Source organism: Argiope bruennichi, chromosome 4, assembly GCF_947563725.1.
Source record: "Argiope bruennichi chromosome 4, qqArgBrue1.1, whole genome shotgun sequence".
Classification (NCBI taxonomy): Eukaryota; Metazoa; Arthropoda; class Arachnida; order Araneae; family Araneidae; genus Argiope; species Argiope bruennichi.
The window spans coordinates 69,137,646-69,149,864 of NC_079154.1; the positions used below are offsets into that span (position 1 = coordinate 69,137,646).

Sequence of the window (12,219 nt, forward strand, 5' to 3'; positions counted from 1 at the left end):
AGGCTTCACTAAAAATTTCGAGGTCGAGTCTTTTTATGGTTGCTAAGCCTTTATTATTTTTAATTCGTGTATTAGAAAACAACAAATCAAAAGAATCGATAACGTTTATTGATTTTATTGAGTTCCGCTTGGGTCTTGGAATTTTTAGTCTTTTTATTGAGAAATAAATAAAATAAAATGAAGTTTAATTTTTTTTTTAATTTAGCTTTTTATCTTTCTTGGATGTAATTTCTGTATCACTAATATTCAATGATTTATTCTATCAAATTTTCAAATTACGAAGCAACAATTTCTTGTATAAAAGTGATTTTTTTTAATATTTAAGGTGTTATTTTCGCTATGGAATCATATATTAATATTCTGTTTGATAAAATAACATTTTATTTATTTTTGGTAACTTGCAAATAGTTGCTTGAATTAGTATGACTCTCCATTAGATTGTTTAAATCACTGTTCGTGTTTACGGTAAATTAAATCCCTATCACGGTAAGTCGCTGATGACATGTGCTAATAATTTTGCTCATTGTTTTCAATTTTTGACACTGACGTATGAGTATATAACGAAATCTGGCCATATTTAGTGGAAAAAGGAATATTTCAATAAAATGGCATCATTACGGTGAATAAAAAACAAAACCAGTTCTTGGGTTGTATTATGAAAAGGTCCCACAGGCTCAGTAACAAATAACGAAGGTTTATTCCAGGCAGAAACTCGAATACATATTAACAAAGCACAACCAAAGCGTATGAAATCCAAAGAATAGCATTTACAGCAAACAGCTGCACACGTGAAGATAATCGGTGTTAAACAACAGCAACAGCGCAAAGAAAGTTAGAGAATTCATTGGAGATTTTGCTCAATTCGATTGATTGTTGACTCCCTCAGCTTTGTCTTTTGGTATTTTATAGTTTCCGTGACAGGACAAAGAAGCTTTTGGAAAGATATTGTATCTTCCTTACTAATCAAGATATCGCCAAAATTCCTATAATATCTGGAACTTTCGCCTTTATCGCCAAAGCCAGGGATCATTGAAAGCCATTCATTTAGCATCCGTTAGAGCTATTTGTAAAATTATCTTCATTTCCAGAGAACTAACCGCACAAGGAAACAATATTAAAAATTAGTAACAGTATTTTCATAACTAACCTTAGAATTACTCGATTTTTTTTTCGACTATGACACTTGTCTCAATGTGATATTAGAGAGTTGCATCCTTATGTTCAGTTTACAATCCGAAATATATCTTAGTTTATTTTAAAAGACACATTGCACTAGAATGAATTTTACCATGATAATATTTATATGCTGGCATATTAATAGTAAATTGCTTTATATATAATTAAAAGTCGTTCAAAACGCTCAATAGGGCAGAATACCTATACTATTATACCTAGAGATACTGAAAGGAAGTACGATCCTTCATTTATAAATGGATGCTTTCTTTTGCAAAGAAGATGAACCTAGTTTTGTGATATCAGATCTAGAATACAGCTATTTTTCATGTCCAAAAATTTAGTTATATTTAAATCTATTAATGCTTATTAGTTAATTTTAACTGCATTTCATTTACAGAATTAATTAAAAACTAATATTAGATTGCGCTCCTATAACTTATTGCAATTTCTTATCATTTTAATGACATCTCGTGAAATCTTTCTACTTTTCAAGTCAGGAAATGCTTGTCTTCATTGATGCAGACCCATCCAAATTTTAACTGATTTATTGACAGATATTTCCCTTTAAAACTGCTACAATAGAAATTAAGTATTAGTTAACTGAGGCTCATCTAAAGCATAGATAGGTTGAAACCATATTTTTACTTAGCTGTTGCCGCGGGTGAGTATCACTGTAATGAAGTGGGTAATGTAGCTTATTATGAGTCAGTATATGATCTAAGTATCTCACCTAAAGCTTCTATTAATCTTCAGATCGCATATAATTACATCAAATATTTAACCATTTGAATTAAATATATCATTTATAAATTCGCGATATTGCTGGTTGCTAAAATAATTCCGAAATTTTATTGATGACATTAGTCTTTGTTAATCTTTATTGAAAATAGTTTGTTTATTTGAAGCAAGCACTTGGGCAGATGTTGTGGAATAAGCATCTCCATACTATTGCGAATTGGAAATTGGAATGTAAGGTGTTGTTCAGATATTTGATCATGGATGGTTCAAACTTAACTAATTCTTCCTTCATTATCATTTATGTCCCTTCAAAATTATGTTTTGAAGCAATTATGTGTGCTTCAAACTACTGTATAAATCTGAAAGAAAAAGAAAGGCAAAACGAATAGAACAGTTGAAAAAACGGTACAAATTAAAATTTTGATATATATCTTCTCCCCGATTAGTTAAAATGGTCTAGCGTATAAATTGAAGGAAGGAAATGCTTACAAGCATATAATCATTGAAAATCATGAAAGCGATTTATAAGCAAACAGAAAAATAAAACTTTTTAGTTTCATAGAAAGTCTAGGAAAATTTCAGTAACAACACTTACACATTTGTAAATTTCGGGAACAAGAATCCAAATTTCATTTAAATGTTTCATCTAATCAAGTCTTTAGGAAGCTGCGTTTAATGATATGCAAAATTAGCTTAACCCTTTTCTGAAGGTCCAATTAGATGCGACATAGAACAAAGATATCATGATACATGGTTACAAAGGATGGATACAAAGATACAGGGTTTTTATGGATTATTTTCATAAATAATTATTCATAGAATTTTTGTAAAAATTCCTATAATAGCAAAAACTCTCACAATAACTTGGGGAATTATAACAAAACTGTGGTAATTTTTGAGCTTTTTAAGCATTTAAAAAAATCCCTACACTCGTACAAGTATAATTCTGCATCTTATTACTTTTTGGAGTGCGAAGAGCTAAATATGATGAGTACAGTCAAAGAGTTTGGTGTCTCTCATGATTTCAAAGATATCGATATCCTTTACAAATAATGCTTGTTTTCGAAAGCATTGTTAAAGTAAAATAAGCCATAAACAATATTAACTGTTAAATATTTTAGCAAAAAAAAAGGCAGCTATAGGATTTTGCTGGCTGTTCGACAACTGCATGGGTGAAGAGGATTTACCTCGAAAAATGCACACTGTTGATCCCTGCCCACCCGTACGTTTACAATACAATGCAAGTGGTGTAATCAGAATTTAGAATATAGAGATTTTACGTTCTATAATGGACCTTCGTCTCTTCATAAATGTCAGTAATAAATTTTGGCATAAAAAATAGGTAAGAGGTGAAATCCAGGCTTAAGAAAGGGAGGTTTTTCATTTTCCTTTCAATAAAGAGCCTTTTTGTTGGAGTCTTTACAATATTTTTCGAAAATTTCATTTCTGCAACTATTCATTTTTATAATTGATATTAGGATGCTCAGTTAAGTAGTTGTAGACTGAAATTCTCGCCCAATAATTGATCGCGTTCTGAGTTACTGAGTAAAATCCACCAACGAAAAAAATAGGCACATTGTAGTATCTCGGCTTGCTTAAATATCTGTTCGAGCACATTTATTTTAATCTGGAAAGTGCGTTCCTATCCAGTCCGGCAATTATACTTCATAGTCAGAAGCTATCCTCTCTCTTCAATTATGAAGATATCACAACTGAAGCAGTGTCCAAATTCTACAAAACGCAATGGTTCTCTCTGTTTGTTGATTCCTCAATATCTCAGCCATTAGAAGTTATAATATCGATTATATGTATTCAAATTATTCACGATCTTATATTTGATGTAGAAAACAGAAAGATCCGTACAACGCCTTATCATGGACGGTCATAGGCGCACATTCATAAAATGGCGCCCAGGGCAATATCAAAAGCAGCGTACTTTCCCCTTTTAAAAACTTACAATTCACATAGTCTTCCCCTTTGAAAATTTATGTCAGGGGGATTAAAACTGAAATGAAATATAATATAGAAACCATTTTTGAAATATGATTTGCAAGCATTAATCTCTTAATGCTATCCAACGAACCGAATTTAGTTGATTCTTGGCCAGCTCATACTCAATAATTCCATTTCCAATTGACTGTTTCGGAGAAGCTTCTGCATTTGAGATTACAAGAATCGATTTTGCTGATCATTTGTTTCTAAAAAGAAAAGAGGCTGGCTGGATTGTTATTTAGACTTTTTATGTATTTTAGACAATCTGCTTGGATGTGTCCACTGCATTATCAACAGAGAATTTTTTATTCTTTCAGAAAATTTTAGCATGTCATGAATGACTAGCTGTAATTTCTTATGACAACAGAACAAATTTCATTAAGTGAATAATGAACTTTTCAAATACAACACAGTAAATAAAATAATCATATTAAAATTTCATCCTTCCATCTGCAGCCTTAAGGAGAGTTTGATTAGGATAGTTAAACGGGTACTTCACAAAATTTATGAACAAATATCTCTCAATTTCGAAGAATTGTACATTTCTTTTAAAGTATTGTCATTGAAAGATCTCTTAATTATATGAGTAATGATAAGTCTGATTTATATTCCTTTGAAAGTATGTTTTTATAATAGTTTAGAGAAGTTTAAATTCCAAATTCTTATATTTTAAATAGTAAATTGCTGAATAAAATATTCGCGTTTCGACAAAGACTAAGGGCACGAAATTCTGCGTCTATAAGGTTGAGAGACGTTGTCTACTGACATCTTAAAGATTAAATTGGCCCTTTGGAAAGGGGATTGAATTGTTTGTCGTCTGATAAACACATTGCACCTATGTTGCACCAAAAATGGAAACTTTGAGAGAGTCAGTTTACTGAAGAGTTGAATCCTCTCCTGAAAGTAATGAATCTGCTGTTTCAGAAAAATACTATAGAAAGTTTAAAACAGATGAATCATCTAATAGTTTTATAGAAGATTGATAAAGGTGAAAAGACGTGTTTTGTGAAATTAAAGATTTTGAACTCTTCTTCATAAGAATTCTTAAAAACAATAAAAAAGAAATAATAACTATAGAAATTTTAAATATGGGATTAATTTAAGCAAAATTTTATATGTTTATCTGACATTTGTTTATGTTTGGATTTTCTCTTTCATATTAATTTGAGTGTCTATGTTTGAATTTCAAGTTTCAGAAACTCAAGTCGGGAAGATGTTGGGAATAATGACAACCTGATGCAAATTTTCTGCACATTTCCGTCAGTCATGAGGGCAGGTGAGATCAAATTCTCCCTCGCGGCACTTGTTATATAGTGCACCAATTATTATGAAACCGAAATGAACATCAATGTTTGAATTTTCTTTTTCATGTTAATTTACGTGTCTATATTTGAACTTAGTTTCAGAAACTCAAGTCGGGAAGATGTTGGGAATAATGACAACCTGATGCAAATTTTCTGCACATTTCCGTCAGTCATGAGGGCAGGTGAGATCAAATCCTCCCTCGTGGCACTTGTTACATAGTGCGCCGATTATTTGAAACCGAAATGAACATCAATGGAGGTGAACTGTTAATAGATCATACAGTATGTATTATAATAATAAAATAGTATGAAAGATTGCTGGATTCATCTGTTTTACTTAATACGAAGAGTTTCACGATAGAGATCCTATCGAAAGTTAAAATCGGTTTTAGCTTTGTATATACATATGAGCTGGAGGTAGAGAATAAAGAAATGGCTGTTTGAAGAGAGATAGTTAATAATATAGTTTTCATCTGAATCGAAATAAAGCAGAAAGTATTAAAATAAAAGTGTTGCTTAAAACTGAGTTACTACGCTGCCAAAGATTTCATAAAATCTAACATATTTTTCCAGCTAATCATTTTTTGACTCAACTACGTCATTTCCATCGTGAAAATTTTCTTCGTTACAAGATGCTTCTTATTTCTTAATTTGTATCGAGATTAAATTCTTGATTAGTATATTGTCTGAAAATTTTGTGGTTTCTTTTTCACTGAGGCAAGAACTACCATCCGGCTTGAAAATGCTGTTTGTTCATCTGCTGGATGAGGTATCGTTTTATGTGGTAGTGATTTCATCATGCATTTCTGTTACTTCATCAACTATCTGCTGCTTGCTGTTCGATTCCAATAACTCACTGACAATACCATAATCAACTTTCAAATGTAATTATTGCGTAAAATTGATAAATTCTATTACAGGACCGACTTAATTGATTTCTGATATTGTTTCCGAAACATTTTTACTTTCTCGTATGCAAAATATTGTAATCTTTAAAAAATTAAAACTCGAGATTTCCACGAATCTCCACGATTTAGACCTCCATAAGCTCCTCTGTCCGACTATGAATTCAAAACACATTGAACTTAATATATGAAATTTGGTATGTGGACTTATGATCAAGTTTGTAGATTTTTTTTGTCACATTTTGAACGAAATTCATTCCCAGTAAGTCTGTCTGTCTGATTGTTTGAGTACAGGTGAACGCGATAGTTACAAAATGCAAAAAATTAGGTAGATAAAATTTGGTACGTATGTTTAACCATTTGAAATACAGACACTAATCAAATTTTATACTAAATCCATCAAATAGGTGTCTTTCTCTGCATATAGATGCAATAACTCTAAAACGCAATGGCTTAAATAAATAAAATTTTGTGACTAGACTTGTAGATTCGTGCCAAATTTTGGTTTCAGTCGGGCGGCGTAAAAAGGCGTCAGAACTGCATATTCGAGCGATACTTACAGTAAAAATGTCAGATTCATGCCAAAGATTTATATTTCGTAATTATTGTTCGCCAATGCCATGCAGAGCATTCGTGGCCTTATCCAAGGTCCAGAATTTTATTTAGCTTGAGGGAGAGAGGATAAAACCATTATTGGCGAGTATACGATAAAATTTTGAGGAGACTGGATTTAATTAAAATTCTTTTCAATACTGTTTAATTTTGATTATGATTATGATTCTGTAAAAGTAAAGTGTGTACTCCATTGCTGTGTAGTATGCCGCAGAAGCGCACAGAGAGGGATAGCAGTTCCGATGTGGTCCTCATCATTTGCAGTTCAAAAATTCAAGAGCTATCACATAATAGTCTCCTTGCGCTGTTTCAAAATGTGATTAAATAAACTCAATGGTGGATATTTAATTAGGCTAATTGGATAGCTCCATTGGCGATTACAACTAGGGTTTAATGTCAAATTTTTATTCTAATAAATTGGAAAAAGGTACATCCTATCATAATAGATCCAGTAAAACTGCTAGATTAACACCATAGAATCTATATTTCGCAACTATTATTCGCAAATATTTTATCCAAGGTACACAGGGGAGGGAGATAAAATTGGAGAGCATGCGAGAAAGTTTTGAGGTGATCACTCCCATTGGATGAAACAGCATGATAAAATATTACCTTTATTTTTTTTCTGAATATTTATATCTTATTCTATTATCGGAAATATTCGAGGGAAGAAGGGTTAATTACAAATGATATATCTTTGAGTCGCGAAAGCTGGCGGCTAACAACTGCATATCGAGATATTACTGTGTCAGATCTGTAGCATTTCAAACAACAAAGAAACAAGACTTATAAATGCCTTTTAAAAATCAGAAATTTATTATTGAAAGAAATACATATAAATTTCAAATGTAGCTACATGCATTAATTTCGTTCAGAGATAAGAGACTGGAAGTTGCGATATGAAATTCAGACCAGAAAGCCATCAATCAATCAATCAATCTTTTCATGAACAGTTTTCTATTTATAAACATCTGGAAAGAAACAATAAAAGTATAAAGTTGCATATTTTATATATCTTAAGCATCATAATACAGTCAGAAGTACAGTAAAGGATATGCTAATTGATTTTGTCCCTAAAGCTAATTAACATGTGCTGATACTAATTTTTTCATTAAAACTAATAAAAATAGATTAATATGTTCATAACACCAGTTCATATTTATAGAAACTTTAAAAACAATGTTTTAAACATAAGTTATTAACGAAAATCAATAAAAACTACAGGAAATAGCAACATAGCACTAAATAGATTGGACATTCACAGCAATTTTAGTTTTACTTGAACGCCAATTCCAATCTTAGTTCAAATTCCAAAAATGTTTTTCTCTTATGTCATTCTTTTGGGTGTAAAGAAAGATAGCAGTGGTAAGGTCTCGGCTTCGAAACCGGAGGATTTCAGGTTCGAGACCTGAATCCACCGAAGAACTGTCGTGTGAGTCTGGCACGTTAAATCTGTCGGGGCCAAACGTCCTCCTGTTGGTGCGACGTAGAAATTTGGAGAGGGGGTGCCAGCTAAGGTGTCGTCCTCGTCATCTGACCACTGTGCAAAATTACGAGGGTCGTCCCAAAATAGTCCTAGTGTTGTTTTAAAACAGGACGTTAATATAACTAAACTTGGTCGTAAAGAAGATTTGCTCAACTTACCATAATCATTGTAGGCACGTCTTCCTCCTGCTTCAGCGAATGTTCTTCCGCTCCCAGCGAAGGAATGCGATTCAGAGCCAGTGGCGCTATACACTTTCTTGCAACTCATTTCTCCGTTTGGCAGAGTGGTACAAGACATTGAGAAGGACTCTGAGTAGCAGGTAGTCATTAGAGCAAGGATGACTGCGCAAATCAACAAGGACCTCATGGCGTGTGGAAACTGGAAAGAGAGGATATATCTCCAGACAATAGCAGTGATTACGTCGAAGGGTTTCCTTTTTTTAACTCTTTCGCTATTGATCCGGCCCATCCGCCTTTTGAATTCTTTACTGGTGGGCCGGTTTCAGTTTCAAACCAAGGGTACAAGATCTAAAATGAGTTATCACTAAGAATATCCTCGCTGTACATTCTGCTCTCCTAGTTTGAAATAGAAATTCGGCCTGATAGTAAAGAATTTGCTCTGCTGGCAGGGACGGGTTAGTAATGAAAGTGTCAAGATGTTGCCAGAGTAGATTGATAATGTCAAGATTTAATTCATCGTTATTTATTTACTTTAAAATTTAATTTTATAGCTGTGATAATGTGCAAACAATAAAAATGTATTTAATATCGTCTCAACGCATATGAATATAAATCTAGTAAATAAAACAATGAAAAATATTGTTGTGAAATATATTTATAATATTTATAATTATTTAATAAAATTAGGGAAAAATATCCTTTAGAAAAGAATTTAGTGCCATTGAAAAATTCTGATTTATTTATTTTGCATTTTAGAGAAAAGTAAAAATAGTTGTTGTGCAATTATATATTTCAAAGAAATAATAGAATTTTAATTAATTTTTAATCAAAAATCAGTTTAAAATTTTGAAAAACCCTTTCTTAATTTAGCATCAATACTTATAATACAAATACATATGACATCTGATAGCTCCTGTATCAGAGTATTTTGAACTATTTTTAGAACATATATGAAAGATACATACGTAGAACGTATATGAATTAACGCTAATGAAACTTTGATACTCTGAGGGTATTGTGCGATTTGTATTATCATCTTTCTTCCATTTCATTATCATTATCTTTTTTTGTGATGTTATCAAGGTTCCATGTTGTATTATCTTTTTTTATTATACCTTATTATTACAAATTATATTTTTAGTTAATGGAAAACTTCGGAATTGAACTGCGAATACGAATTGAGATTCAACAATAATTTGAATGAGTGAAGAAGCTCTTCAGTTTCAAATAATAAGATTACAGTTATGAGTTACTCGAAAAACGAATCAAAAAATAAAATTTATATTTATAGAACTCTTTCTGTTAAGGCAAAAAATGTTTGATATTACAATGAAACAACGACATTTTTAAAAAATCGGTATTTCAGAGCTTAATATCTTCTGTTCATATTATTCTAATTTGAAACTTAAACCCCGTATATGCTAAGCCTGGAATTGCTGTTGTTTCGTACTATGTCAGAACTGACAAAATATTTTTGTTCCACGACTGCATCTTGGACTCAGAAACAGTCATCGTCTTTGTATAGGCACAGAAATTTTGGCGACAAATGTGCGTATGCTTTGGAAAACATATCTAATTTGGGTTTTATCTAGATTTACCTTCTTTGAAAAAACTATAAAAGGGTTATTTTAAAGTGAATTTCATTATTTTCAATCGTGATTACATGCTGAAAACAAAATCAGTATGCCCTTTTCTGAAGGTCAGAAACACCCCTGCATGAAGATATTTTGACACTGTCGGGTTTAACGATCACTTGGTCAAATTTTAAGAAAAAAAATCATCAATATAGTTAGATTTCGAGGTCTCGGTCCTGTGATCCTGAAGTTATGACTCTATTAACAAGTTACCACGTTGTTGAGAACAAACCTATAATGCCCCCCAAAAATAGAAATTTAATTATTTGTTTACGAAATTTTACTGAAATCTTTCCATTCAGTTATCAATTACTTATTCTGAAAGATCCGACAGTGATCCACCATTCTGCTAAGAATAAACAGTGTTTTATTCAGTGCAAATTTCAGGGACCCAGTCTCTTCCTCAATTTCCAAAATCATATAGGCGGCATGTCATTATAAGTGGCACTGAACATTTCAAATCGTCATTTGAAATTTTCAACAATTTGTAAATAAAATAATAATAATAATATTTTTCGAAGACACTGGAAAGAATTGAAATAAAAATTTCTGATTTCCCTGACATAATTTATTTTTTGCAAGAAATCTGTTAGTAACTATTCCATCTTAAAAACCTTTTCGAGCACACGGTTTTTTAAATATTTATCAGAAGCGATGATCAGTTGTCTAATACTTTAAAATATGACAAATTAATTAAACTTAATTGAGTGACATGAAAATTCTGGACTAAATAAATAAATATAATAAGGAAAAGAATATTCATATTTTTATAAAAAAATCCTAGGTCCTTAAATGATGTAAAAAATACGCAAATCATGTTTGAATTCATATTTCAATAAATAAAATGCATTCATTCTTTTAAATAAGAATCGCATAGTGTTTATAAGCATTTAAAGCTGATTTTTCTGTAAATATACGGATTATGTTATATTAGTTAAAGAAAAAGTTTTCAAAACATTCATTTTGAGATATACGGATGTTTCCAAAATTTTTTTTGCGATAAACAGATTTAACTTTTATTTATTACGGTATATTATCTATAAAAATCAAATTAAGAAAACAAGAAAGTGAAAACTGCATCTTTTTTCTGATTTTAAAATAATATAAATCTGTTGTTGTTGTTGTTGTTTCTTATGGCACTTGCCACGGAAAAGCCCGCTGTTCAAAGACAGCCGATTTAAGCCTAAGGGGGAGCGCCTCTTGTTTTTATCGTAGAGCCAACTTGGGCCAAGAGTCATTCGCTTGCACAACCCCTTTTTACAGGAGGGCACATTCACACAACTCACAGATAGGACAGGAAGAACAACCATGCCCAAACCGGGACTCGAACCCGGGACGCTCAGATCAAGGGGAAGATACGAAGTGATGAAAATTTTAGCTTTAACTTGAACAGCTTGCTAGGGAAAAATCTATTTCCAAGAAAATTTCCATTCATCAAGAGATAAACAGGCTTATTAAAAAAAAATATATATATATATTGATTTTGGAAGACAAAGGGGATATTTATTTTTAAAAATTCAATTTTAAATTTGTAAATGTCTTTAAAGATAGTCTAAAAATTATAGTGACTGTCTGTTTTAAAAATAGCAGTTTAATGGGCAAGCTTTCTAAAAACCGCACGAAAAAATATATGAAAATAGAATAATAAATTCTTAGCAATACTATGTTAATAAATGACCAAAAGTCTTTAAAAATTCAAACTTGATATAATTGCTTTTAAAAGGTAAAAATAGTGGTAAATATTATATAAGAACTAGAGAAAAATCAAATGGAATACATTTTCTAAATGCTATATTTTTTACAAAGAAATCGATATCGATATTATGGCGAAAAGCAGATAAATGATTATATTAACGATATAATTTACAAATAAGATTACAAACTTACTTGGTGGCAATTTAGAGTAAGAAGTTTCAACAACAACACTAGTTAAATTTCACTCTGTGAAACAAGACTGAAACTTCAGTCTATTTATACTTAAAGCAATCTAAATCGAATAACTGTATTCGAAAATAAATCCGTAATTCTTTATTGCTTTATTATACACGAAATAGCTGGTACGACTTATTTTATGTAAAGAGTATGTTTTGGTGCTTACGTCAGAGAGACCCGCGTTCCTTTGTTCAAGAGTGTTATCAGAAACACTTGGTATTGTTAAAAAATTTCAAAATACACAATTTCTGTCTCAAGTTC

At 31.3% G+C, this 12,219-nt stretch overlaps 1 long non-coding RNA gene across 1 annotated transcript; it reads right to left on the minus strand.

The window, feature by feature from the left end:
- Positions 1 to 7,520: 7,520 nt before the first annotated feature.
- LOC129966987 (uncharacterized) lies at positions 7,521 to 11,987 on the minus strand. Its single transcript, XR_008784336.1, has 3 exons — positions 11,914 to 11,987; positions 8,372 to 8,591; positions 7,521 to 7,698 (listed from the first exon to the last, which is right to left on the minus strand). It is a non-coding gene; the product is annotated as an uncharacterized LOC129966987 (long non-coding RNA).
- Positions 11,988 to 12,219: the final 232 nt, after the last annotated feature.